Source organism: Athene cunicularia (assembly GCF_003259725.1).
Source record: "Athene cunicularia isolate RWA chromosome 4 unlocalized genomic scaffold, athCun1 chr4_part1, whole genome shotgun sequence".
Taxonomy (NCBI): domain Eukaryota; kingdom Metazoa; phylum Chordata; class Aves; order Strigiformes; family Strigidae; genus Athene; species Athene cunicularia.
This window is the reverse complement of record NW_020799098.1, coordinates 40,388,769-40,400,187: the sequence shown is the minus strand read 5'-3', so window position 1 is coordinate 40,400,187 and position 11,419 is coordinate 40,388,769.

Here is an 11,419-nt window from a genome sequence, read left to right as displayed (position 1 = left end):
AAAAAAAAAAAAAAAAAAAAAAAAGATGTACAAGCCTATGAGAAACTGAAGGCAGGAAAAAAAACCCATGCAGGCAATAAAGAGTAAGAAACTCAGGTCTTACAGTGATTAAACTGCTCACATTTTTTTAATATACTTTTTTTTTTTAGCTTATATACATAATATTATCTGAGAATTTTCTGCTAAGATGTTACTCTTAGATGTTATCTTATCAGAGTGAACATGTGAATTTAATTTTGTATCCTTCTCTAAAACGATTCTATCCCTCTGATTATGGATTTTTTTCCTCAGGTTTTGCATTTCCCAACAATCAGTAGACCACCTACGCTTGATTTTAGCATTCTGTTCTTTAAAGTTCAAAGTGAAACGATGGTTTCCTTTGGTGTCCTTCAGCTTTTTTCTTCAGTAAACACGTGCTTAAGATCTTTTCTTAAACAAAGGTCTATGATTGTTTTACTACTGTAGGCTTAGCTATATTCTTCAGCTAGTCCATTGGATTTTTGGTAATATCTGAGGTTTGCACTTGTGTGCAGGTCAGGTAGGAGAAACTCCAGGCCTTTGCAAATTAATTATATTATTCAGACATGTGTTGTTTTTCACTCTTTGAAATCAGGTCATTTTGCTATTCGCTCACATAGCCAGCATGTCTGACAAGTGATGCTGTGGAGTATTTCACTGTAGTTTTAGTGAACAGATTGCCCACTGACGAATCTTAAGCATGATATGAAAAGGAGATAGTGTTTTCTGAGGTTGTTTTTTGCAGAGTATATGCAAGGATTCATGTGTGTAGGTTCTGGGGTTTTTTAGATTTTCTGGGTAAATTTCCATTAAAAGAAGTCACTTATTCCTTTTCACAAAAAGCTATTTCTTCTGAGATAGCTGGTTGGATTTTTTACTTCATAAAGGTCTCCAAAAGTCAATGAAAATTACTGGTTTTGTGAATGTTAAAATTCATTGTTCTATGTTTCTCCCATTATTACCCATTTCTGGATGATCCCAAATGCTCCTGCATTATGTGACCAGTTCTCCAAGTCTCCTCACCTCACTCCACAAAATTGTGCAGGAATATCTGGAATGAACCTGTTTTCTGGGTCTACTTTTCACTTCAGGTTGTGTTTTTATTACTTTAAGATCATAAAATGAGACTTCTGTGAAAGAACTCCCTCAAAGGCTGGAGTTTTATCACAAATGTTCTCCTGGGTTTGAAATCTGATTAGATTTATGTGTATATATAGTGAGAAGAAGACCCAAAGAGAGAGAGAGAGAGAGATAGATACGAAGTTTCTGACATGTATTGAGAAAGGCAATTCCTTCTGACCTGAATAAAACTCACCCCAGAAGGACAGGAGGGATGACGGGTTGGTGACACTTTATATTAAAGACATTTTTGGTTGTTAAAGTCACTAAACTCTTCAAATGCTTATAGATTAGACTCTCAGAATAAATACAATTAGGCATCTGCATACTACCCACAATGCAAATAAACCCCAGGACTTTCATAGGTCATGCTATGGTTTTGAGCTAAATAGTTGCCACCAGAAGAGCCATTATTAGGAAAAAACGTGAAACTTCTCACTTTCATTATCAGATCCTTACAGATTTGATCGTTATGTATTTGACATTACCAAAGTTCAGAGTAAATATTACAGTAACGTTATTGGATACAAGTTTTTATTTTACCAGCAGAAGTTTTTCCTGTCTTTGACTATCAGCCACATTTAAAATGTTTCAAAGAGCCTTGTGCTATTACTGCTGGAGAAACTGCTCTTGTATTAATCTCCATTCCCCAAGAAAGCAGAAAACAGAGAAAATGTCCATTAACATGTGCCTACTTTTAAGGAGAGGCATAGTGTCATTTCTAATTAATATATCTATATTAGAAAAAAGGATATGAGATTTTAAAGCAATCTAAATAGCTATATACCCCAAAAGCATTAAAAATACCCTCAGTTAGACCATTTTTTCTCTTTATGTCAAGCAGGGTGTTACAAAGATTTCAAATCCAAGCAGTTGTATTTCAGGCTGAAAAAAGATCCACTTCACTGCATTTTGCATTCTCCTTTTTGAAAATAATATGAAAAAAATATCGTCGTGTTCTTTATGTACTGCTCTATAAGCAAGAGGTTTTGTGTCTGTATATTAATTTCTAAGTAGGCCAACATAAACCTGTTCTTAAAATATCCTGAGATTTGGCTTGCTTAAAAAAAGAGATGGCAAATAGCATTATTTGCTTACTTAGTTTTTATCCGTTGGTTTATAATGAATAAGCTGTCTGATTGGCATATTTTCAACTATTGCACTGGATTTACAGGTACTTGTATGAATAGGTCAGCATGTGCAAAGAAAAAAACATCTTTATCACATGCATGTTTTCTTACTCTCAGGGTTATTGTTTATCCATAGGCCATTTTATTTTGCTGTAGAAATTGCTTTTGCACACAAAGGTGAGGACAGCCTTTATTTAAATAAGTACCAGAGTCAATACACATCAGTTGAATGTCTCAATAAAATAGAGACAAATGTCCTTTTCACAGTAATTTTCCATTATATGGTCTTTCAGTTTCTTGTCCTGGAGAGATGAAGTTTATTTTTTATAAAGCTAATGGACATAATGCTTCTATGTTTCCAGATATATTGGAAAAGAACAACTATTACTGTATCCTGCAAGAACTGAATTCCCTCTGTTGTTCTATAGCTTGTACAAATGCATCTTTGTCCGATGAGATGCTTTGAACCAAACCACTTCCCCAGGAAGATCCATGTGAATTTGGTTTCTGCTCAGCAAAAAGTTTGAAAAAGTTTGGCCATTCAAAAGAAGAATTATTCAGGGAACCCTTATAGGGAAAAATAGTGTAATGCTGCAGTTGGATCCTGCTTTTTCAACATGCAGCAGTGAATGGTGTCATAACTGTCAAGTAAGCTTCTCTTCAGATGTGAAATTTGTATCAGCTGTGCTCTTTATCCTCTTTAACCATTAGGTTTGACTATTTCATATGCTATCACTTGTCACCTGTCCATAAGTATTATGCAATAGTATGCTGCTCCACTATCATACCACACTTTTAGGGGTAGACCTTGACTATATTCATGACCTGATTCTTTAACTAGTCAATAAGTTATCAGTTTGCTGAGCCTGCATAGGCAACTTGTTTAAAATCTCCAACCTTTTTAGAACGAACCTTTTACAAAGTGTATTTTGTTTTGGCTCACTCTCCTTTTCAAAACACTTTTTTTTTTTTTCAGGTGCTTGGATAGACTGATTTCCATATTGTCTTTTCCTCCACTCTTAATTACTCTGTTAGGCATTTAGGTGGGGACAGGGAAGAATGTGTGGGTTTTTTTAAAGGAGCTGTAATTAATTTATACCACCATGCATTTATGTTCTGTTGTGCTTGTGATTTGATGACATGTTCATACAACAAGGTGTGAATATCATAGCTAATCATACCACAGAAAGTCTTCTGATAATAACTTTTTTAGCAACAGCCCATGGTTTACAGGATAAAACTGTGACATGGCCATTAAGAGAAATAAGGCCTTAAAAATCCACTCACTGAGCTACCTAGGAAACTCAGAACGCTGCTACTTAAGGGCTAATCAATGCTACTTCTAGTCTTTTAGTGTTCAAATACCATTATGCAAAGTGGATTCAAAAAACCCTAAATAGATAATGCATCTGATTTCCTTGCTCTTAATCTGAAACACTTGAAGAGCACCTGAAGCAGTTTAACAATCTAGTTCATAGAGGTAAAGTACATTCACTGTCTATCCCATTTTACTGAATTTTTCTTCAAGATCAGTGTTCCTTTTGGTGTTGTTAGAAAGATAGGAATGAAAGGGAATTTGTGCAACTAGGAACAACTACAGTTTTTACTGAAGTATCTTAAAATACTTAAGAAAAGTCAGCATAGGGCTGTTTCTGGATCCTTGTTAAAATTAAACAAATAAACTTTCAGTACCATTATTTGCCAGACTGGTGGTATTATAAATCGGTTTCCTAGGTCTCTAAAGAATGATCCATTGATCTCTGGATAATTAACATCAGCTTAGTATCCTCTCTGCTGACCAGCTGTTGTGATAACTTCTGATAGCCTCACATGAAGTTCAGCTGTCAGGGGCCAGGTAATTTTTAGCAATGTTACAGCAACCATAAAGAATTTGAGAATTTACGCTGCTTTTCTGCCAGCTGCTTAAGGTGTGTTTTTTCTTACTGAAACTGTTTTGCACTTTTTTTGGGGTAAGTGTATTTAAACCTGATTAGATTCATGTGCCTGTGTAAATAAGAAGGACTTCCTGCTTCCTTTTGTCCCTTTATTAGAGTCAGACCTAGGGAGGTGAAAGGACAGATTTGTTGTATCTGCTAGGATGCTGATAGACTTCTTAAAATTTGTGTGTCTTATCTAAGGAACTATCTTTTCTATCTAACATTAAACACTAAGTGCTGGAGGGGGTATATTTATTTGTGTTGTTTTATTTTAATGTTTCAAATTCAAAGTTTTAATAACAGGTGTTTTAAATCACTTATCACTTAAAACACAGCAATAAGATTGGGGGTTTTTTATTATTTTTTTTTAGGAAGGGAAAGAAGTAGATTAGGAACTAGAGAGTGGTTTAAAACTAGTGGGAGTGCCTTTGTGGTTTGGAGAAGAAACCACAGAAAAATACTTAGAAGAACTTTAGACTACACCTGCAAAATGCATAAGAAAGGTAAGAAGCAGAAATAAGGTATCTACTGTTTTTTTTTTTAATGTATGTCTGTGTATTTGTTGCCTTGTACAAAGACTGGTTTTTGGTTTTTTTTTAAACTCTGCTTTTACATCATCTTATGTTGACTTAGTGAATGCTTGCATATTTGTCTTTATATTAATTGCATAAAATCTGATTTAGTTTTTTGATGTTTTTATAGGGCCTGCTGGCTGTTTGCTTTTGTTGCCATAGGCATCTAAAAAAGTAGAGAAAGTATGTACTTGAGTTGGAATTGTTTTTTAGGGATTATTCTTGTAGTTTGCATAAAATAACCACAAATTTTGAATTTAACATTTCTCTCCAAGGACAGGAATATATTTTAGTGGAGAAGCTTCTGGTCAAATTCAGTTAAGTAATAATTGAAGCTTTTGAGTGCTTCTGTGAACTACAGAATTTAGCTACCATTTTGAATGTATCTCTTTTATTTTGGATGCTAATAAATTGTTCTTCAGAAATAGGTTTTTGTTCCCTGTTCTGCCATCTGCATGTTGACCTTGGATCATTTCACTTTCTTGTCAGAGGTGTAACTTTAGGTAACGTGTTCTTCACATAGTTTTCTAGTGGTCATACTATCAGATGAGGCTCTCATGATAAATTCAAGTGATTACTTGCAGATTGGATGTAGAAATATTTTGTCTAGTTGTTTTTAAATGAATCTGTATTTTTTTACATCTGAATCTGTGGGAAGTAATATGTAATTGCATAGGATAAGCATGCTGTTAGAATTAAAATATTTTGAAATCGGAAAATATTGCTGTTGACGCTGTTACATTGTGCAACTAATAGGTATTTTTGGAGAAGTATAGTCTCTAGATACATGCTGTGGTATTAATTAGGAGAGGTTTCCTTTTTGTGAGTGTTGCTAGCTAGCAAAACAAACCAATATGTGTTTGTGTCTCATTCAAGAAAGAGGAAATCCATTTTCTATTTTATTCTGAGCAATTGAACAGCCGGATACCTATAATGTGAGTTGTTTTGGACAATGCACTTATTAGTTTCTTTGACAGTAGTATTAGATTTTTTAAAAATATGTGTATATCCTTTAATTCTAAGATGACAGAAATACTGCTGCACAAGAGTCATCTGCCTCATAACAGGTGATAGTTCCTGGATTTCACTGAAATATTATGATGAAAATACAATAGCAGATGTTGAATAAAATTATTTGTAATGGAAATGTTAAGAAACAGTTTCTTTTGCTTGGGCTTTGAGTATTACCTAATATTAAGAGTATGGAGACTTATTTTTGTTTGCTTGTTTGTTTTGTGCTAATGAGGGGACAGGTTTTCTATAGGGAAGCAATACTTGGGAATATTTCATATTCACTGACTGGTTTTGCTTTCTATTTTTTTAACATGACTAAAAACCAGTTTCAATCATGTACTCATATGGATGAGAACTTATTAGTGAGTGCGCTGCAGGTAGAGGAATTAAAAATACCAGTAGTTTTGTTTCAAGTTCCTTTCCTTATCGTTCAATTAGAGTTAATTATTTTAAGGGAACCAGTAGAGATCTGTTGTGAAAGAGGAATGCTAGGGAAGTAAAACCACTGAATCCAGTTTCCAGAATATGACTGAACTCTGGAACATGGAAACGCTGCGCAAGATGCTTTTGTAATAGTATATGAGCATCTAAAACTTACATAAGAGGTAAAATTACTCCACAATATAAGTGTTAAATTGTCCACAACTTGAAATGCACATTCTGTAATTTTATAGCAAAAAGCAACAACAGAGACTGCTTGCTCGCCTTTTTTTTTTTTTTTTTCCCCCTCTTTCCCTGGTGGTTTTTTTTTGTTGTTTTTTTGTTTGTTTGTTTTCTTTTTCCCCCCTGCTAAGCAAGAGTAGGCTCAAAGCACAACAGCTGACCAAAATCTGCTAAAACTGACTTGCCCTTTTTGGACAAGGGCATTTAATACTATCTTTGTATAATGTAAAGCTTGCTGAGCAAGGGAATTTCCCCTATACATCTGACAGGAATGGTATCATAGGAAGACATTTGAAAATGAGGTTTTCCCTTCTGTTGTATGATTGCACACTAAACTATGGAGGTGTGCTGGACACTACATGATTTCAATTCAAACCCTTATTCTCTTACAGTAGTTCTCCTAACAAGGACTTTTCTTGTGACATCAATCTCTCTTTCAACAACATAGATCTGTTTTAGTGAGAGCATGATATCTGAGTTGTGACCTGAAATTGATGGGGCTCCTTTTAATTTAGGAATTGGAGAACTTCATTAATGAATGTGGACACATGCCTGTAAATGATAAAGTGATCTGCAAAAGCTCTTGGATCAGAGCTTTACTAGGGATATGAAAAGGATAACAGATGTAGCTAGACATAAAGGCACTGAATGTATGATGGCTATAAAAATATAAAACCCATTGGCTTGAATCATCACTTGCCAGGTTTGTTGGTCTGTGCTTGAAAATTGACTCACTGAACCACCTACCCATCAGGAAATTGAGTGAGTCAGAACATGGCTTCAATTTTCATGGCTGGGTTTCTAGGCATGCTCAAAAGAAGGTAGTGTGAATTTACACAAATGTACACTGAATCTGGACTACAGCTGCTTCTTTACTTATGCTCAGAACCAAGTAGTATGATTCTAAGACTGTAGATTTAATTTTTTCAGAAGAATGGGGATAGAAAGAAAACTCCTTCCATTCATGAAGTGTGCCTTACATCCTATCCCATCCCACTGCCCCAAGTTAATATTTTCTGCGGTATCCATCTGACAGTCCTATATTTGAAGTTCATGCAATTTACATGGTCGGTTCTTCAGATTACACAATGAAGTCTGAATAATGAAGCAGTGGAATAAGAACTTTCAGGGTAGAGGGATAAGCAAACCACAAAAAACAACTTGCTTGTAGTAACTGGCCACCAATTCCAATATAAATAACCATGTGAAACCAATGTCAACATTGCTGAAAGAACTCTAGTAGTTCAAAGTTTGTATCTAGTGATTAAACTACATGAAAACCTTCTATTGAAGGGTAAGAAGGAAAGAAACAGTGATTCTTAGACAGAAACCAGGGATGACTTTAGACTAATACTAACTCTTATTTGACACGGTAGGAAATTAAGTTTATGCCAGTTACATTTTTGAAAAGTATTTTTTCAGTCTATGAAAGCAAAGTTCTTATTTAGCCAAGAAACTGCAGTAGGGATCATTTGCATACTGAATTCCTTTTATTGGTATGTCTGGCAAGTACAAGCCACTATGTAATGCTAGCGTAATTTGTTTATAACATTCATGACTCACTCTGGGATCATTCACAAGGAAAGTGCTCTATAAACATTAAAGATGACCTATGACTAGAGTAATTTATCTTATACTGCCTGCAAACCCTTCAGTGTAGCAAGTGGGACTTGAATCCCGTTTAGCTCTTGCTTACCCACTCCTCACAACTTGCAGTAAAGTAAGAAACACTTGAGTTCACCCCCCTTTCTTATGAAGCTGCTTAGTATGTTTTGCTCCTGTATATGGACCTAGTCCTCCATAAAACAAGGATACAGTATTCTTCAGCATTCTTGTTAGAAGGAAGGTGAAAGAAACACATCTAGATGGTACAGGGACTATTATTCTTCATGAAAAAAGGCTGAATATAGCTTAGCTATATTGGAGGAGGGGCTCAGGTGTACCTGATGCTTTAAATTTTTGTTTTGATTGTCATTTTGTGTATTAAGATCAATTCACTACAAAAACAAGCTGTTACATTTTAAATATGCCAGCTTCACTGAAGACAAGAGGTTTGCTTTCAAATCTTGATTGATTTTTTATTTTTTTTTTTTTAAGTTGCTGCTGGCTTGTAAGAATGTAGAGAAGAACAAAAGGGGGGGTGGGGGCAGGGGGGAAGCATAATCTTGAAACACTCCAAAAGGACTAATGGACTAATGTTTTTTTCCAGAAGAAACTATGTATTTTTTGGTAAGGTTATCCTGATAAGATTCTGTCTACTCTGCATATATCCAAATGCCTGTAGGAATAACCTTATTTGAATATTCCAGTGTCCTATGGATATGATTTTGTTCTGGGGTTATTACCATGCCAAGACACATCTTTGATTTAAGAAATCAGTAAACTCTGAAATAAGCTTAGTTCCAAATTTTTGCCATACTTAATAAATTGCTCTGTTTACTACTTCACAATGCCTTTGTTAGCCTGGTATTGTGGTGTACTAAGTTTAAAAGAACATGACATCTTTTGGGTTTAGTCCATAAATGGAACTCTTTAGAACCTGGCAATGCTATTTTTCTGAAACAAAAGTACAGATTGTAATTCAAACCTCAGTGATTCTACAATGCCTACCTAAATCCTGAAGTTTGCTTTCTTCTGCTGACCTGGACAAAATCTCTTGCACTGTAGAGGTTTGTAAAGCATGGTTCTTTCAGCCTTTTTTGTTCTAAAAATATATCACTGCAATCTTATTGATGTAACAGTTTTTACCAGTTTCTCTCTCCTTTATCCACTAGTTCTTATCCTAGCCCTCTTAAACATAGCTACTGCAAGTGTTCTCTGCTGCTTTGGAAAGTCTTATTAAAAAAAAAAAATCATGAAACCATCTGACTTTAAGCAATTTCCTCCTGATTTATGGCCCTTTCATAAGCATGAAAGCATATGAAAAAAAAAATAGTTTTAAAGCAATGTGATTTCAAAAGTCCAGAAATTACATTTTGTTTTCCTTGTCCCTCTGTGACTTTCTTTTTGCTATTTTTCATGTCTGTTACTGTTCAGTCTCAGTCTTTGGCCTAATTTACATGGCAATGATGGGTATGTTGCGCTTCGCTCGCCGCTCAGTTGACAATTCTCTTGATTAACCTTGAAGAAATGGTCAATAGCTGTTGCAGTCTGTGTTCCCTTTACAAAAAGGTGTTAAAGTCATATATGGGAAGGGTACTTGCAGCAATGAGATTAAAAGGGATCTGATATGCTTCACTGCCACGTAAATGGTAGGAATTACAGGAACAATACAGTGGGTATAGCTGTAGGTAAGTTGTATATGCATAGCAAAGGAAAGACTTATGTTTCAAGGAGAACACAATATATTTTAGAAGGAAGAGATGGGATAGAGTCCTTAATTGCAACCAGAAAAATGTCCAGTGAAGTAGTATCTTTCCTTGTGATTGTTACCTCCTAGGTGGTTGCGATTAATATTGTTTCCTAGATGGTGGTTAAGATAGAGTGAAACAGAAGGTGGGTTTTTTTGTCAACTGTAAAAATGGAAAGGAAAACTGAGTGGGATTTGTCCATTAAATGTCAAGAGAAGGAAAATATGTTTAAATTGGAAGGGGAGGATTTGGACCTCTTTCCAAGCTGTTTCTTATTTTAAAGGTTGTTAGTACATGAGAAGCTCCATTTTCATGTAATCATTAGGACACATGCTGCCCATCATTATTAGAACAACCCTGCAAGCATTGGGTTTTTAAACAGAATATCTTCTTTTGATTTGCCTCTGTGACATCACTGTAATTTTTCAGCCGAACTATTATGGCTCCAGGTAAAGAATAAGCTTCTAAGGCAAATAACTTGTTTCCATGACAATATCCAACACAAGAACAATAAGAACTACAAAAATGCTTCTCATAGCAAAATTTTTTTGAAAACAAAATATCTGCATAGAAAGCCTCAGTCAGGCCTTTGACAAAAGGATTCATATTCTTGATCAACACGTAGGCATGTATTCACAGCAAGTGCTACAGAAATGCTTATGTTTGCAATTGTAACTCGGTTACTTACTATGCATTTTAACATTTTGAAGAATCCTTCAAATGCTATGCTTCCAAAAATCTAATAGGCCTTATCTTAAAGTTCAGTGTTTAACAATAAAAATGACATGCTTGTGTATACCAAGACCTAAAAACTTGTTCTGTTTAATTAGAGTATTTTAATTAGCCAGTGAATTACTGACACAGCCCAAGTGCTCAGTCTTGCTCTTCACTATTGCCTTCTGTTACATGTTTTTCTCTTTCCCCCACTTCCTTCCTACTTTCATCCTTTAGGGGAAATAAAAATAGATGAAATGGTGCCTATCCTTTTATGAAATTGGGCCTGGAAATAACCAGCATTAATTTATTGCAGGGGATAGAAGCATTTCTAATGCTAAAGCAAATATGCTTCTGGAAGGCTTTTTACCTAGTTATCAATTGTACAAATTATTTTTGGGGTGATCAGCATGGTTTTATCTTTCCTGTAAACAACTTGTGCACACAGAAATAATGAAAACAAAGTCACAAATAGCAGCAAAGAGAAATACAATATCCAATGCCTTTTTTTTTTTATTATTTTTTTTAGGAAGCATGAATGTCAAAGACCAAATACTTCATCTTTAAGTTTTATATTTTGAGAAGAGGTGTCTAATCTAGAAAATAGTTCCAGATCACTTCTGGGTTTCAAAATTTTTTCTAAATCTGTCTACTTAGGGGGAAAATTACTTTAAAACAATAAAATGTGAAGATTTTGGTGAAACAAACATGTCTCTCAACACAGAAACAACCTAGAATTATTCTCAGCCAGAAGAGGTGATAAGCCTTAAACACTTCAGATTTTCTGCAACTGCAACACCATCTTAAAAATGTCTTGCAGTGCACTCTTTTGGGCCCTGTAATTTAAGCAAAATTTAGATGGCTTCCTGATGCAGGTATGTGACTACATTGAAGTATATACA